General features: G+C 38.5%; 1 protein-coding gene across 5 annotated transcripts in view; it reads right to left on the reverse strand.

Moving 5' to 3' along the window:
* The window catches only part of NMNAT3 (nicotinamide nucleotide adenylyltransferase 3), a 122,275-nt gene that overhangs the window by 47,115 nt on the left and 57,896 nt on the right, over positions 1-17,264 (reverse strand). The gene's annotated exons all lie outside the window — the stretch shown is intronic.

The raw sequence follows: 17,264 nt of genomic DNA on the forward strand, positions 1-17,264 counted from the left end.
TTTTTTCATCGTGAAGAAGGGGTTATCCTGTGTTATCACAGGACTAGAGATAAAAGTTTTGCTGTATTGCCTCTGCTGGTTTGTAAGGTTTTGTTGTTTGGGGAGAAGCAGGATGAAGGAAACGAAGGACAAATGCAGCTTGGAGAAGGGACGCTTATGAAAGGGGAAAGAGCTCCAAGCAGAAAGCCGTTAGAGACGCTGTTCATTTCTCCTTAAAGGTACTAAACAAATGCTTTAGCTAGTTTAATCCAATTTATATGCATGCAATATCAAATTACAGTTGTGAGCTGTCTTAGTGAAAATATACCAACAGAAGGGACATTCACTTCTCTTTGTGAAAAAAGAAAGTCAGCTGTAGGGCCAGATTTTCATCCAGCTTTAATCGTGAGCTGATTCTGATTGAGGGGAAAGGCACTGTTTGAATATATGTCCCTGGAGAGATCACCGGGGTCGGGTTATGGCTTGGTGCATAGATCTGCTGGCTTTTGGCGCCTGCTGCCAGTGACTGGGGGTGTGGGTAGGAGATGAGGCCTGACTGAGCACAGAAAGGAAATCCACACCACACACCCCTCAAGGTGGCAGGAAAGTTCCTTTCTCCAAGACCTGGGTCCTCCCTGCTTTGTCAGCCTCCTCTCCCTCCCATATGCTGGAATGTGATTCTCTTCCACTGCTGTGTTTACCCATACTCCTTTCTCTGTCCATAATGCCCCCTAAACTGTCTCTCACATTCCCCAAGCCTTGGGTGTCATCTCCCCCAAGAGGCCTCCCCCACATGCCAGGTGGGAAAGGCCCCTCCTTTTTACCAAGTGCCACAGTCGCCTGCTACCATGCATCTCACTGTCTAAGGGAAGCAGACAGTCCTATCCCACAGAGGTAAAATTCCTCAGGTGACCTAGGCTACTCATGCATTCCTGTTGGGCAGGGCATGCAATTTAATCAATTCTATCTCCAGCAACAGTGCCGGTCTGGATAAGACGCTGTAAATATCTGTGGGATGTTGAAAGGTGTCAGCCGAATGTATAACATTCAATAACACAAGCAGGGGACTCCATTCTGGACTTTCAAAAGTGACCAAGTACTTTGCATAGAAGAATGACTGAGAATAAAGAAAAGAAAGTGCTTGAGGTCATTCATAACCAAGGCCCCTCCACTCACAAATACCCCGATTGATAGAAATCACATATAATACACATAATATATCCATGATAGATTATCCATGCATTCTGTGGTTACCATGATCTTGGGAGATCAGGAACACTCTCTGACACCTCGCTGGACCATGCCAGAGCCTTCCTTCCCATGCAGCAAAAAGAGAGTCTGCAACTACATCAAGGGATGCTTATGTCCCCCAAATAGTACAGATGAAGATACCTGTCTGTGAAGTGACACATTCTACAATGCAGACCGCATACTGTACCCTGATGAGCCTCACAGCAAAGACAACCCCCATGAAGCCAGGGGGCATTTCTGATGAGTCAAGGTTGGCAGGAAAAGGCATTTAGTGGCTAAGAGTCAAACAGATGTTTATATCAAGTCAAGCAGAGGGTATATATCCCGAAAAGAACATTACTCCACGCACTGTTTAGAGATTTACAGGGAAATAAATTTCTTCTTACTTCCAAATAGAAATGTTCTTTTTCGCCCCACACGCTTGCTTTAGGATAAATTTTGTGAAGTGGAATTGGTAGACCAAGAGTATATACTTTCTTTCTGAGAGATAAGGACACTTTTTATTTTAACACAAAAACAATTATTGACCTTAAAAATTAATTCTTTAATACATTGGGGCGCCTGGGTGGCTCAGTCGGTTGAGTGTCCGACTTCGGCTCAGGTCATGATCTCACGGTTCGTGGGTTCGAGCCCCACATAGGGCTCTGTGCTGAACGCTTGCTCAGAGCCTGGAGCCTGCTTCAGATTCTGTGTCTCCTTCTGTCTCTCTGCCCCTCCTCCGCTCGTGCTCTGTCTCATTGTGTCTCTCAAAAATAAATAAATGTAAATTAAAAAAAATTCTTTAATACATCTACCAACCAGTTGCTCGGTCTTCAGATTTTCCCAAGTCTTGCATGAATATCATTTTATAGTTGACGTGAATCAGGATTCAAATAAGGTCCATACATGGTATTGTTTCATATGTGTCTTAAATGTCTTGAATTATACAGTTTCCAATTCTTCTTTCTCACTACTTATTTGTTAAAGAAATCGGGTCATATGTCCTACAGAATTTATCACATTTTACATATAACTGAAGCAGCCTTGTGGAATCTTTTTTTTTTTTTTTAAGTTTGGTATTTTTTATTGAGGTATAATTGACATACAATAAACCAAATATATTTAAAGGGTATAATTTAGTATGTTTTAGCATGTATATACCCAAGAAACCAAAACAACAATCAAAATAACAAACACAGTATCACTTCCCAATGTTTTCCTCGTGTCATTTTGTAATCCTTCTCTCCTGTCCCATGCTACACCCTGACCCCCAACTACTAATCTGTTTGCTGTCACTGTAGATTAGTTTGTAACTTCTAGAATTTTTTACATATGGAATACATAAAATATGTACTCTTTTTTTGCTCTGGCTTCTTTCAGCATAATTATCTTGAGATTCATCTATGTTTTGGGTTCATTCTTTTTTGTTGCTGAGTACTATTCCACTGTGTGGATAAACCACCACCTGTTTATTCACGTGTTGATGGAAGCTTGGATTGTTTCCAGTTTGGGGCCGTTGTAATTAAGCTGCTCTGAACATTTGTGCATGAGTCTTCACGTGAGTGGAAGCTTTAATTTCTCTTGGGTAAATACCTAGAAATGGAACAGCTGAATCATATGGCAGGTAAACATTTAGCTTGAAAGAAATTGTCAAGCTGTTTTCCATAGCCATTGCATATTCATGTTCCTACCAGCAGTGACTGAAACTTGCAATTGTTCCATGTCTTTGACCTGGGTTCTAGGTTAGCCTTTTCAATTTTAGCCATTCTGGTATGGGAGCAGTGGTATCTCTTATTTGTGGTCTTATTCTACATTTCCCTTATTTAATCGAACATCTCTCCATGTGCTTATTTGCCATACCTCTATATTTTTTTGGTGAAGACTCTGTTCCAATATTTTCCCCATTTTTTTATTGCTTGTTTTTTTTTTTTTTAAAATTACTGAATTAAGAGGTCCTTATATATTGTAGGTGCAATCTTTTATCAGATATAGGCTTTGCAAATCTTTTCTCCCAGTCTATGGCTTGTCTTCATTCTCGTACTCATTTTTGAAGAATGGAAGCTTTTAATTTTAATAAGGTCTAATTTATACTTGTTTGTTTTTCTATTTGGAGTATGCTTTTTGTGGGGTCTCATCTGAGAAGTCTTAACCTAAGGTCACAACGATTTTGTCCTATGTTTTCTTCTAGAAATTTTATAGTTTTAGGCTTCATAGCAGCACTTTCAACAATAGCCAAATTATGGAAAGAGCCTAAATGTCCATCAACTGACAAATGGATAAAGAAATTGTGGTTTATATATATAATGGAATACTACTTGGCAATGAGAAAGAATGAAATCTGGGCATTTGCAGCAATGTGGATAGAACTGGGCGGTATTATGCTAAGTGAAATAAGTCAGGCAGAGAAAGGCAGATACCATAGGTTTTCACTTATATGTGGATCCTGAGAAACTTAACAGAAGACCTGGGGGGGGGAGGGGAAGGGGAGGAAATAGTTACAGAGAGGGAGGGAGGAGGCAAACCATAAGAGATTCTTAAATACTGAGAACAAACTGAAGGTTGATGGGGGGTGGGGGAGAGGGGAAAGTGGGTGATGGGCACTGAGGAGGGCACCTATTGGGATGAGCACTGGGCGTTGTATGGAAACCAATTTGACAATAAATTATATATATATATAAAATAAAGTTTATGATACATTTTGAGTTAGTTTTTGCACATGGTGTGAGCTATGAATTGAAGTGCCATTTTTTCTTTTTTGCATATTAGTGTATCCAATTGTTTCAGCACCATTTTTTAAAAAGACTATCCTTTCTCTTCTGTGTTGTCTTTAGGTTTTATTTCTTTTTCCTGCCTTACTGTTTTGGCCAGTACCTCCAGTACAGTGTTGAATAGAAGGGGCAAGCATGGAGATCCTTATCTTGTTCCTGTTCTTAAGGGTAAAACATTTAGCTTTTCACCATTAAGATGTTAACAGTAGGTTTTTCACAGATAGTTTTTTTTTTACTGGGTTGAAGAAATTCCTTTCCATTCCTAATATGCTCTTTTGTATTTTCTTTCTTTTTTATTTTTTTTATTTTTTTTATTTTTTTTATTATTTTTTTTTTTCATTTTATTTTTTTATTTTTTTATTTTTTCCATTTTTTTTATTTTTTTATTTTATTTATTTATTTATTTATTTATTTATTTATTTATTTATTTATTTATTTTTAATATATGAAATTTACTGTCAAATTGGTTTCCATACAACACCCAGTGCTCATCCCAAAAGGTGCCCTCCTCAATACCCATCACCCACCCTGCCCTCCCTCCCACCCCCCATCAACCCTCAGTTTGTTCTCAGTTTTTAACAGTCTCTTATGCTTTGGCTCTCTCCCACTCTAACCTCTTTTTTTTTTTTTTTTTTCCCTTCCCCTCCCCCATGGGTTTCTGTTACGTTTCTCAGGATCCACATAAGAGTGAAACCATATGGTATCTGTCTTTCTCTGTATGGCTTATTTCACTTAGCATCACACTCTCCAGTTCCATCCACGTTGCTACAAAAGGCCATATTTCATTTTTTCTCATTGCCATGTAGTATTCCATTGTGTATATAAACCACAATTTCTTTATCCATTCATCAGTTGATGGACATTTAGGCTCTTTCCATAATTTGGCTATTGTTGAGAGTGCTGCTATAAACATTGGGGTACAAGTGCCCCTATGCATCAGTACTCCTGTATCCCTTGGATAAATTCCTAGCAGTGCTATTGCTGGGTCATAGGGTAGGTCTATTTTTAATTTTCTGAGGAACCTCCACACTGCTTTCCAGAGCGGCTGCACCAATTTGCATTCCCACCAACAGTGCAAGAGGGTTCCCGTCTCTCCACATCCTCTCCAGCATCTATAGTCTCCTGATTTCTTCATTTTGGCCACTCTGACTGGCGTGAGGTGGTATCTGAGTGTGGTTTTGATTTGTATTTCCCTGATGAGGAGCGACGTTGAACATCTTTTCATGTGCCTGTTGGCCATCCGGATGTCTTCTTTAGAGAAGTGTCTATTCATGTTTTCTGCCCATTTCTTCACTGGGTTATTTGTTTTTCGGGTGTGGAGTTTGATGAGCTCTTTATAGATTTTGGATACTAGCCCTTTGTCCGATGTGACATTTGCAAATATCTTTTCCCATTCCGTTGGTTGCCTTTTAGTTTTGTTGGTTGTTTCCTTTGCTGTGCAGAAGCTTTTTATCTTCATAAGGTCCCAGTAATTCACTTTTGCTTTTAATTCCTTTGCCTTTGGGGATGTGCCGAGTAAGAGATTGCTACGGCTGAGGTCAGAGAGGTCTTTTCCTGCTTTCTCCTCTAAGGTTTTGATGGTTTCCTGTCTCACATTCAGGTCCTTTATCCATTTTGAGTTTATTTTTGTGAATGGTGTGAGAAAGTGGTCTAGTTTCAACCTTCTGCATGTTGCTGTCCAGTTCTCCCAGCACCATTTGTTAAAGAGACTGTCTTTTTTCCATTGGATGTTCTTTCCTGCTTTGTCAAAAATGAGTTGGCCATACGTTTGTGGGTCTAGTTCTGGGGTTTCTATTCGATTCCATTGGTCTATGTGTCTGTTTTTATGCCAATACCATGCTGTCTTGATGATGACAGCTTTGTAGTAGAGGCTAAAGTCTGGGATTGTGATGCCTCCTGCTTTGGTCTTCTTCTTCAAAATTACTTTGGCTATTCGGGGCCTTTTGTGGTTCCATATGAATTTTAGGATTGCTTGTTCTAGTTTCAAGAAGAATGCTGGTGCAATTTTGATTGGGATTGCATTGAATGTGTAGATAGCTTTGGGTAGTATTGACATTTTGACAATATTTATTCTTCCAATCCATGAGCAGGGAATATCTTTCCATTTCTTTATATCTTCTTCAATTACCTGCATAAGCTTTCTATAGTTTTCAGCATACAGATCTTTTACATCTTTGGTTAGATTTATTCCTAGGTATTTTATGCTTCTTGGTGCAATTGTGAATGGGATCAGTTTCTTTATTTGTCTTTCTGTTGCTTCATTGTTAGTGTATAAGAATGCAACTGATTTCTGTACATTGATTTTGTATCCTGCAACTTTGCTGAATTCATGTATCAGTTCTAGCAGACTTTTGGTGGAGTCTATCGGATTTTCCATGTATAATATCATGTCATCTGCAAAAAGCGAAAGCTTGACTTCATCTTTGCCAATTTTGATGCCTTTGATTTCCTTTTGTTTTCTGATTGCTGATGCTAGAACTTCCAGCACTATATTAAACAACAGCGGTGAGAGTGGGCATCCCTGTCGTGTTCCTGATCTCAGGGAAAAAGCTCTCAGTTTTTCCCCATTGAGGATGATGTTAGCTGTGGGCTTTTCATAAATGGCTTTTATGATCTTTAAGTATGTTCCTTCTATCCCGACTTTCTCAAGGGTTTTTATTAAGAAAGTGTGCTGGATTTTGTCAAAGGCCTTTTCTGCATCGATTGACAGGATCATATGGTTCTTCTCTTTTTTTTTGTTAATGTGATGTATCACGTTGATCGATTTGCGAATGTTGAACCAGCCCTGCATCCCAGGAATGAATCCCACTTGATCATGGTGAATAATTCTTTTTATATGCTGTTGAATTCGATTTGCTAGTATCTTATTGAGAATTTTTGCATCCATATTCATCAGGGATATTGGCCTGTAGTTCTCTTTTTTTACTGGGTCTCTGTCTGGTTTAGGAATCAAAGTAATACTGGCTTCATAGAATGAGTCTGGAAGTTTTCCTTCCCTTTCTATTTCTTGGAATAGCTTGAGAAGGATAGGTATTATCTCTGCTTTAAACGTCTGGTAGAACTCCCCTGGGAAGCCATCTGGTCCTGGACTCTTATTTGTTGGGAGATTTTTGATAACCGATTCAATTTCTTCACTGGTTATGGGTCTGTTCAAGCTTTCTATTTCCTTCTGATTGAGTTTTGGAAGAGTGTGGGTGTTTAGGAATTTGTCCATTTCTTCAAGGTTGTCCAATTTGTTGGCATATAATTTTTCATAGTATTCCCTGATAATTGTTTGTATCTCTGAGGGATTGGTTGTAATAATTCCATTTTCATTCATGATTTTATCTATTTGGGTCATCTCCCTTTTCTTTTTGAGAAGCCTGGCTAGAGGTTTGTCAATTTTGTTTATTTTTTCAAAAAACCAACTCTTGGTTTCGTTGATCTGCTCTACCGTTTTTTTAGATTCTATATTGTTTATTTCTGCTCTGATCTTTATTATTTCTCTTCTTCTGCTGGGTTTAGGCTGCCTTTGCTGTTCTGCTTCTATTTCCTTTAGGTGTGCTGTTAGATTTTGTATTTGGGATTTTTCTTGTTTCTTGAGATAGGCCTGGATTGCAATGTATTTTCCTCTCAGGACTGCCTTCGCTGCGTCCCAAAGAGTTTGGATTGTTGTATTTTCATTTTCGTTTGTTTCCATATATTTTTTAATTTCTTCTCTAATTGCCTGGTTGACCCACTCATTCGTTAGTAGGGTGTTCTTTAACCTCCATGCTTTTGGAGGTTTTCCAGACTTTTTCCTGTGGTTGATTTCAAGCTTCATAGCATTGTGGTCTGAAAGTATGCATGTGAGCCAGTATATGATCTATCTTGGAGAATGTTCCATGTGCACTCGAGAAGAAAGTATATTCTGTTGCTTTGGGATGCAGAGTTCTAAATATATCTGTCAAGTCCATCTGATCCAATGTATCATTCAGGGCCCTTGTTTCTTTATTGACTGTGTGTCTAGATGATCTATCCATTTCTGTAAGTGGGGTGTTAAAGTCCCCTGCAATGACCACATTCTTATCAATAAGGTTGCTTATGTTTATGAGTAACTGTTTTATATATCTGGGGGCTCCGGTATTTGGCGCATAGACATTTATAATTGTTAGCTCTTCCTGATGGATAGACCCTGTAATTATTATATAATGCCCTTCTTCATCTCTTGTTACAGCCTTTAATTTAAAGTCTAGTTTGTCTGATATAAGTATGGCTACTCCAGCTTTCTTTTGGCTTCCAGTAGCATGATAAATAGTTCTCCATCCCCTCACTCTCAATCTAAAGGTGTCCTCAGATCTCAAATGAGTCTCTTGTAGACAGCAAATAGATGGGTCTTGTTTTTTTATCCATTCTGATACCCTATGTCTTTTGGTTGGCGCATTTAATCCATTTACATTCAGTGTTATTATAGAAAGATACGGGTTTAGAGTCATTGTGATGTCTGTATGTTTTATGCTTGTAGTGATGTCTCTGGTACTTTGTCTCACAGGATCCCCCTTAGGATCTCTTGTAGGGCTGGTTTCGTGGTGACAAATTCCTTCAGTTTTTGTTTGTTTGGGAAGACCTTTATCTCTCCTTCTATTCTAAATGACAGACTTGCTGGATAAAGGATTCTCGGCTGCATATTTTTTCTGTTTAGCACACTGAAGATATCGTGCCAAGCCTTTCTGGCCTGCCAAGTTTCAAAGGAGAGATCAGTCACGAGTCTTATAGGTCTCCCTTTATATGTGAGGGCACGTTTATCCCTTGCTGCTTTCAGAATTTTCTCTTTATCCTTGTATTTTGCCAGTTTCACTATGATATGTCGTGCAGAAGATCGATTCAAGTTACGTCTGAAGGGAGTTCTCTGTGCCTCTTGGATTTCAATGCCTTTTTCCTTCCCCAGTTCAGGGAAGTTCTCAGCTATAATTTCTTCAAGTACCCCTTCAGCACCTTTCCCTCTCTCTTCCTCCTCTGGGATACCAATTATGCGTATATTATTTCTTTTTAGTGTATCACTTAGTTCTCTAATTTTCCCCTCATACTCTTGGATTTTTTTATCTCTCTTTCTTTCAGCTTCCTCTTTCTCCATAACTTTATCTTCTAGTTCACCTATTCTCTCCTCTGCCTCTTCAATCCGAGCCGTGGTGGTTTCCATTTTGTTTTGCATTTTGTTTAAAGCGTTTTTCAGCTCCTCGTGACTGTTCCTTAGTCCCTTGATCTCTGTAGCAAGAGATTCTCTGCTGTCCTGTATACTGTTTTCAAGCCCAGCGATTAATTTTATGACTATTATTCTAAATTCACTTTCTGTTATATTATTTAAATCCTTTTTGATCAGTTCATTAGCTGTTGTTATTTCCTGGAGATTCTTCTGAGGGGAATTCTTCCGTTTGGTCATTTTGGACAGTCCCTGGAGCGGTGAGGACCTGCAGGGCACTTCCCCCGTGCTGTGGTGTATAACTGGAGTTGGTGGGCGGGGCCGCAGTCCGACCTGATGTCTGCCCCCAGCCCACCGCTGGGGCCACAGTCAGACTGGTGAGTGCCTTCTCTTCCCCTCTCCTAGGGGCGGGATTCACTGTGGGGTGGCGTGGCCCGTCTGGGCTACTTGCACACTGCCAGGCTTGTGGTGCTGGGGAGCTGGCGTATTAGCTGGGGTGGGTAGGCAAGGTGCACCGGGGCAGGAGGGGCAGGCTTAGCTCGCTTCTCCTTAGGTGATCCACTTCAGGAGGGGCCCTGTGGCAGCAGGAGGGAGTCAGATCCGCTGCCGGAGGTTTGGCTCCGCAGAAGCACAGAGTTGGGTGTTTGCGCGGAGCGAGCAAGTTCCCTGGCAGGAACTGGTTCTCTTTGGGATTTTGGCTGGGGGATGGGCGGGGGAGATGGCGCTGGCGAGCGCCTTTGTTCCCCGCCAAGCTGAGCTCTGCCGTCCGTCCGGGGGCTCAGCAGCTCTCCCTCCCTTTGTCCTCCAGCCTTTCCGCTTTCTGAGCAGAGCTGTTAACTTATGACCTCCCAGACGCTAAGTCGCGCTTGCTGTCAGAACACAGTCCGTCCGGCCCCTCCGCTTTTGCCAGCCCGACTCGGGGGCTCTGCTTGGCCAGCGAGCCGCCCCTCCGCCCCGGCTCCCTCCCGCCAGTCCGTGGAGCGCGCACCGCCTCGCCGCCCTTCCTACCCTCTTCCGTGGGCCTCTCGTCTGCGCTTGGCTCCGGAGACTCCGTTCTGCTAATCCTCTGGCGGTTTTCTGGGTTCTTTAGGCAGGTGTAGGTGGAATCTAAGTGATTAGCAGGACGCGCGGTGAGCCCAGCGTCCTCCTACGCCGCCATCTTCCCAAGGATCTTACATAAAACTTGAAATCGTAAAGCCACTAGAAGAAAACATACTGGGTAAGCTTCTTGATATTGGTGTTGGTGTTATGCCCAGAATTCGTGATCCCCAAAGACCACCAGGGAGCCGAGTCCGATGCAAAAGCAAAAAAGCCTTTATTCGAGCTAGCTCGAGCTCAATCCCCTACCTGCACCGATGCAGCGGTGAGATACCAGGGAGAGCTCTTTCTTTTTTTTAATATTAGGGGTGGATGTTGGCTTTTGACAACTGTCTTTACTGAGATAATCACATATTTCTTTTTCTTTTTAGTTTATTAATGTAATGAATTACATTAACTGATTTTTGGGTGTTAAACTAAGCATTCATCTGTGAGACAATCAAGAGAGGAGATTGGTACTGATATATTATCCTGTATATATACTGTTAGATTTTTTAGAAATATTTTGTTTAGGATTTTGATCTATGTTCATGAGGGATACTAGCATATAGCTTTCTTTTCTTGTGATGTCTTTGCTTGGTTTTGATATCTGGGTAATGCTGGAGTCACAGATGGAGTTGTGAAGTAGTCTCTCCTCTTTGATTTTCTGGAAGAGACTGTATACAACCAATATTATTTCTTCCTTAAATGTTTGGCAGAATTCACCAGTGAAATTATTAATTTATGTATGTATGGTGGGGGACAGTTTTTTTTATTGTGGTAAAATATACATAACAAAATTTGCCATCTTAAGCCTTTTTTAACAGTTTAGTGGTATTAAATACATTCGTAATGTTGTACAGTCATCACCACTGTCCATCTCCATAGCTCTTTTCATGTTGTAAAACTGAAACTCTTATACCCATTAAATAATACTTCCCCATTTCCCCCTCCTCCAGCCCCTGGCAACCACCATACTACTTTCTATCTCTATGCATTCTCATATAAATGTTTCTCATATAAATTTACTCTAAGTTTCTCATATAAACGTACTCATACAGTATTTGTCTTTTTCTGATTGGCTTATTTCATTTAGCATATATGTCCTCAGGATTCATTCATGTTACAGCATATTGCAGAATTTCCTTTCTTTTGAGGGTGAATAATAGTCCATTGTATGCATATACCACATTTTGATTATTTATTGATCCATCAATAGGCACTTGGGTTGCTTCCACATTTCAGCTCCTGTGAATAATACTGCTATGAACAAGGGTATACAAATGTCTCTTTGAGACCCTGCTTTCAATTATTTTTGGTACATACCAGAAGTGGAATTGCTGGATCATATGGAAATTCTATTTCAACTTTTTTGAGGAACTGCCATACTGTTTTCCACAATGGCTACACCATTTTACATTCCTATCAACAGTGCACAAGGTTCCAATTTCTCCATATCCTCGCCAACAATTGTGTTCTTTTTTTTTTTTTTTTTGATAGCAGCCATCCTACTAGGTGTGAGGTAGAATCTTATTGTAGTTTTAATTTGTGTTTCCCTAGTGATTAGTGATGTTGAGCATCTTATCATGTGTTTCTTTGCCATTTGTATATTTTCTTTAGAGAAATGTCTATTCAATTCCTTTGTCCATTTTTTAATTGGTTCATTTGTTTTAAGTTTTAGGAGTTCTCTATTTTTCTGGGTATTAATTTCTTATTAGATACATAATTTACAAATATTTTCTCCTATTCTCTGGGTTGTCTTTTTACTCTTGTTAGTGTCTTTTGATACACAAAATTTTAAGATTTTCACCAAGTCCAACTGGTCTATTTTTCCTTTGGTTACCTATGCTTTCGGTGTCATATCCAAGAGATCACTGCCAAATTCATTGTTAAAATTTTATCTTATGTTTTCTTTTAAGAGCTTTATTCTTTTTCTTATATTTAGGTCCTAGATCCATTTTGACTTAATTTTTGTATATGGTGTTAGGTAAGGGTCCAACTTTATTCTTTTGCATGTGGATGTCCAGTTTTCCCAGTACCATTTGGTGAAATGACTAACCTTTCACAATTGAATGATCTTGGCGCCCTTATCAAAAATCATTTGACCCTATATGCGAGGGTTCATTTCTGGGCTCTTTATTCTATTCCCTTGGTCTATATACTATAAATGTCTGTCTTTATGCCAGGACCACATTGTTTTGATTATTGCAGCACTGCAGTTAAGTTTGAAATCAGCAAGTGTGAGTTCTCCAGTTTTGTTCTTAAAGGCTGTTGTGCTATTTGGGGTTTCTCGAGATTTCCTAAGAATTTTAGGATGGGTTTTTCTATTTCTGCAAAACATGTCATTAGGATTTTGGTAGAGAATGCATGGAACTGTAGATTTCTTTGGATAGTATTGACTTTTTAAATTTTTTTAATTTTTTTTAACGTTTATTTATTTTTCAGACAGAGAGAGACACAGCATGAATGGGGGAGGGGCAGAGAGAGAGGGAAACACAGAATCGGAAGCAGGCTCCGGGCTCTGAGCCATCAGCCCAGAGCCCGATGTGGGGCTCAAACCCGCGGACCACGAGATTGTGACCTGAGCCGAAGTCAGACGCTTAACCAACTGAGCCACCCAGGCGCCCCAAGTATTGACTTTTTAATAGGAGGTTAAAAATTTTAACCTAAGTTATTTTTAACAATAACTTTTCTCAATCCATGAGCATGGGGTGTTTCCATTTATTTATAACTTCTTTCAGCAACTGTGTTGAGTTTTCATTACACAAGTCTTTTGCCTCCTTGGTTAAGATAATTCCAAAGTATCTTAATCTTTTTGATGCTATTATAAATGAAATGGTTTTCATAATTTACCTTCACATTGTTCATTGTTAGTGTATAGATATAATTGAATTTTGCATGTTGACTTTGTATCCTGCTATGTTGCTGAATTCATTTATTCTAAAGATTGTGTGTGTGTGTGTGTGTGTGTGTGTGTGTGTGTGTGTAAATTTTAGGGGTTTCTACATATCAGATCATATCATTTGCAAACATAGATAATTTTACTTTTTCCTTTTCAATTTGGATGTGTTTTGTTTCTTTTTCTTGCCTAATTGCTCTGGCTATAACTTCTAGTACTTTGCTGTAGGAGACATATGTAGAAAAATGTTACTACACCCAGTGTCAGGGAAATTACTACCTCTGCTCTCTTCAAGGAGTTTTATGGTTTTAGTCTCTCACATTTAGGTCTTTAGTCCATTTTGATTTTATTTTTGTTTATGGTGTAAGAAAGTGGTCTGGTTTCATTCTTTTGCACGTAGCTCTCCAGTTTTCCCAACACCATTTGTTTAAGAGACTGTCTTTCTCTCCTTGCATATGCCTGCCTCCTCTGTTGAAGATTAACCATTTAATTTTGGGTTTATTTCTGGGCTCTCTATTCTGTTCCATTGACCTATGTGTCTGTTGTTTGTGCCAGTAACATACTATTTTGATTACTAGAGCTTTGTTCTATGTCTTGAAATCCGGAATTGTGATACCTCCATTTTTGTTCTTTTTTTTTTCAAGATTGCTATGGCAGTTTGGGGTCTTTTGTGGTTTCATACAAATTTTAGGATTGTTTGTTCTAGTTCTGTGAAAAACTTGATAGGGATTGCATTAAATGTTCAGACTGCTTTGGTAATACAGACATTTTAACATTTGTTCTCCCCACCCATGAGCATGGAATATCTTTCCATTTATTTATGTTGTCTTCAGTTTCTTTTATCAATGTTTTATAGCTTTCAGAGTACATGTCTTCACCTCCTTGGTTAAGTTTATTCCTAGGCATTTCATTATTTTGGGTGCAATTGTAAATAGCATTGTTTTCCTAATATCTCTTTCTTCTGCTTCATTATTGGCATATAGAAATGTAACAGATTTCTGTATATTGATTTAGTACCCTGCAAACTTACTGAATTCACTTATCAGTTGCAGGTTTTCTTGGTGGCATCTTTAGGATTTTCTAGATGTAATATTATGTTATCTGCAAATAGTGAAAATTTTACTTATTCCTTACCAATTTGGATGTCTTTTATTTCTTTTTGTTGTCTGACTGCTGTGGCTAGGACTTAGAGTACTATGCTGAATAAAAGTGGTGACAGTGGACATTCTTGTCTTTTTCTTGATCTTAGGGAAAAAGTTCTTAGTTTTTCACCATTGAGTATGATGTCAGCTGTGGGTTTTTCACATAGGGCCATTATTATATAGAGGTATGTTCCCTCAAAACCCCCTTTATTGAGTTTTTTATTATCATGAATGGATATTGTGCTTTGTGTCAGGTGGTTTTTCTCCTTCCACTGAAATGATAGGGTTTTTATCCTTTCTCTTGTTGATGTGATGTATCACATTGATTGATTTGTGAATATTGACCCAGCCTTGCATCCCAGGAATAAATTCCATTTAACTGTTGTGAATGTTTGTTTTTTAAGAATTTTTTTTTTAACATTTATTTATTATTGAGGGACAGACACTGAGCATGAGCAGGAAAGGGGCAGAGAGGAGGAAACACAGAATCCGAAGTAGGCTCCAGGCTCTGAGCTGTCAGCACAGAGCCGGATGCAGGGCTCGAATTCACAAACTGTGAGATCATGATGACCTGAGCCGAAGTCAGACACTTAACCAACTGAGCCACCCAGGTGCCCCTGAATGTTTTTTTTAATGTATTGTTGAATTCAGTTTGCCAATATTTTGTGGAGGACTTTTGCATCTATGCTCATCAGAGATATTGGCCTGTAATTTTCTCTTTTGGGGGTATCTTTATCTGGTTTTTGTATCAGGGTAATGCTGGCCTCACAGATGAATTTGGAAGATTTCCTCCTTTTATTTTTTGGAATAGTTTGAGATGAACAGTTATTAACTCTTATTCAAATGTTTGGTGGAATTCTCCTGTGAAGCTGTCTGGTCCTGAACCTTTGTTGGAGTTTTTTTTTGTTTTTAAATCAGTTCAAACTTTAAATATGTTCAAATTCCCTACTTCTTCCTGGTTCAGTTTTGGGAGGTTATGTTTCTAGGAATTTATCCATTTCTTCTAGGTTGTTCAATTTGTTGGCATATAATTTTTCACAATAATCCCTTATAGGAGACAAATAACTTTGTATTTCTGTGGTGTTATTTCTCCTTCCTTCCTCCCACCCTCCCTCCCTTCTTTCTTTTTTTTTTTTTTTTTGAGTCTGGCTAGAGGTTTATCAATTTTGTTGATTTTCAACAAATCAACAAGAACCAGCTCCCAGTTTCCTTGATCTGTTCTACTGTTGTATTTTTTTTAGTTTCTATCTTACCTATTTCTCTTGTAATCTATATTATTTCCTTCCTTCTACTGATTGTGGCCTTTTTTGGTTCCTTTTCTAGCTGCTTTAGGTCTAAGGTTAAGTTGTTTATTTAGTATTTTTCTTGTTTCTTGAGGTAGACCTGTATTGCTATTATCTTCTCTGTTAGCTTTTGTTGCACCCTAAGATTTTGGACTATAATGTTTTCATTTTCATTTGTCCATGTATTTTTTTATTTCCTCTTTGATTTCTTGGCTGACCCATTCATTGTTTAGTAGCAGGTTATTCAACCTCCATGCATTTGTTTTCTTTCCAGACTTTTTCTTGTGGTTGATTTCTAGTTTCACAGTGTTGTGGTCAGGACAGATGCATGGTGTGCCTTCATTGTTTTTGAATTTGTTGAAACTTGTTTTGTGGACTAATGAGTGATCTACTCTGGAGAACATTACATGTGCACTGGAAAAGAATGTGTATCCCATGGTTTTAGGATGGAATATTCTAAATATATCTGTTAGATCCATCTGGTCCAATATGTCATTCATAGCCCCTGTTTCATTGCTGATTTTCTGTTGGATGACCTATCCATTGATATAAGTGGGATGTTAAAGTCCCTAATTACCAATTTCTTCCTTTATGTTTGTTAATAGCTGCTTTCTGTATTTGGGTGCATAAATATTTATAATTGTTCTTTCTTCTTGTTGGATTGTCCTCTTTATAATTCTACAGTGTCCTTCTTTGTCTCTTGTAACTCTTCTTGTTTTAAAGTCTATATTGTCTGAAAATAGTACAAGCACTCCTGCTATATTTGATTATTTTCATGAAGTATCTTCTTCCAACCTTTCATTTTCAATCTATTTTTGTCTTTGGATATAAAGTATCTCTTGTATATAGTATATAGTTGGATCATGGATTTTTTTCCTTCTGCCAATCTCTGTCTTTTGATTGGAGAGTTTAAAAGATTTACAGTTAAAGTAATTCCTGATAAGGACGAACTTCTGTCATAGTGCTGTTTGTTTCCTAAACGCTTTATGGTTTTTTTCCCCCTTTTTCCTTCATTACTGTCTTCTTTTGTGTTTAGTTGATTTTTTTGTAGTGGAATGTTTAAATTCCTTCTCATTTCCTTTCGGGTATATTCTATAACTATTTTCTTTGTCGTTACCATGGGGATTACACTTGACATCCAGAAGTTACAATGCTTTAATTTACACCAGTATAACTTCAATGGCATACAAAATCTCTGCTCCTTTAAACCTCCGTCCCCACCCTTTTTGGTTGTTGATGTCACCAGTTAACATCTTCATACAGTGTGTGCCCCAAAACATAAAGTTATAATTCTTTTAAATGCATTTGTCTCTTAAATTATATAGAAAACATGATTTGGAATTACAAGCCAAAGTTACAGTAATACTAGCTTTTAGACAAATGAATTTTTTTCTTCAAATGTAACAATCTCTTAAATTCTGTAGGAAACAAAATGTGCAATTACAAACCACTGTTGCAATAACCCTAGATTTTATAATTTCCCATGTATTTACCTTTATTGAGATCTTTATTTCTCTATTCAGATTTGAGTTACTGTCTAGTTTCCTTTCACTTCACCTTACAGAACTCCCTATTTCTTGCAAGGTAGATCTAATGGTAACAAACTCCCTCAGCTTTTGTTAATCTAGGTATGTCTTAATTTATCCTTCACTTTTCCCCCCCTGGACTATGATGAAAATTTAATGATTTATAAAGCATTTGGCAAAAAGCAAAGTGCTCCGCTAGTGT

Source organism: Neofelis nebulosa, chromosome 5, assembly GCF_028018385.1.
Source record: "Neofelis nebulosa isolate mNeoNeb1 chromosome 5, mNeoNeb1.pri, whole genome shotgun sequence".
Lineage (NCBI taxonomy): Eukaryota > Metazoa > Chordata > Mammalia > Carnivora > Felidae > Neofelis > Neofelis nebulosa.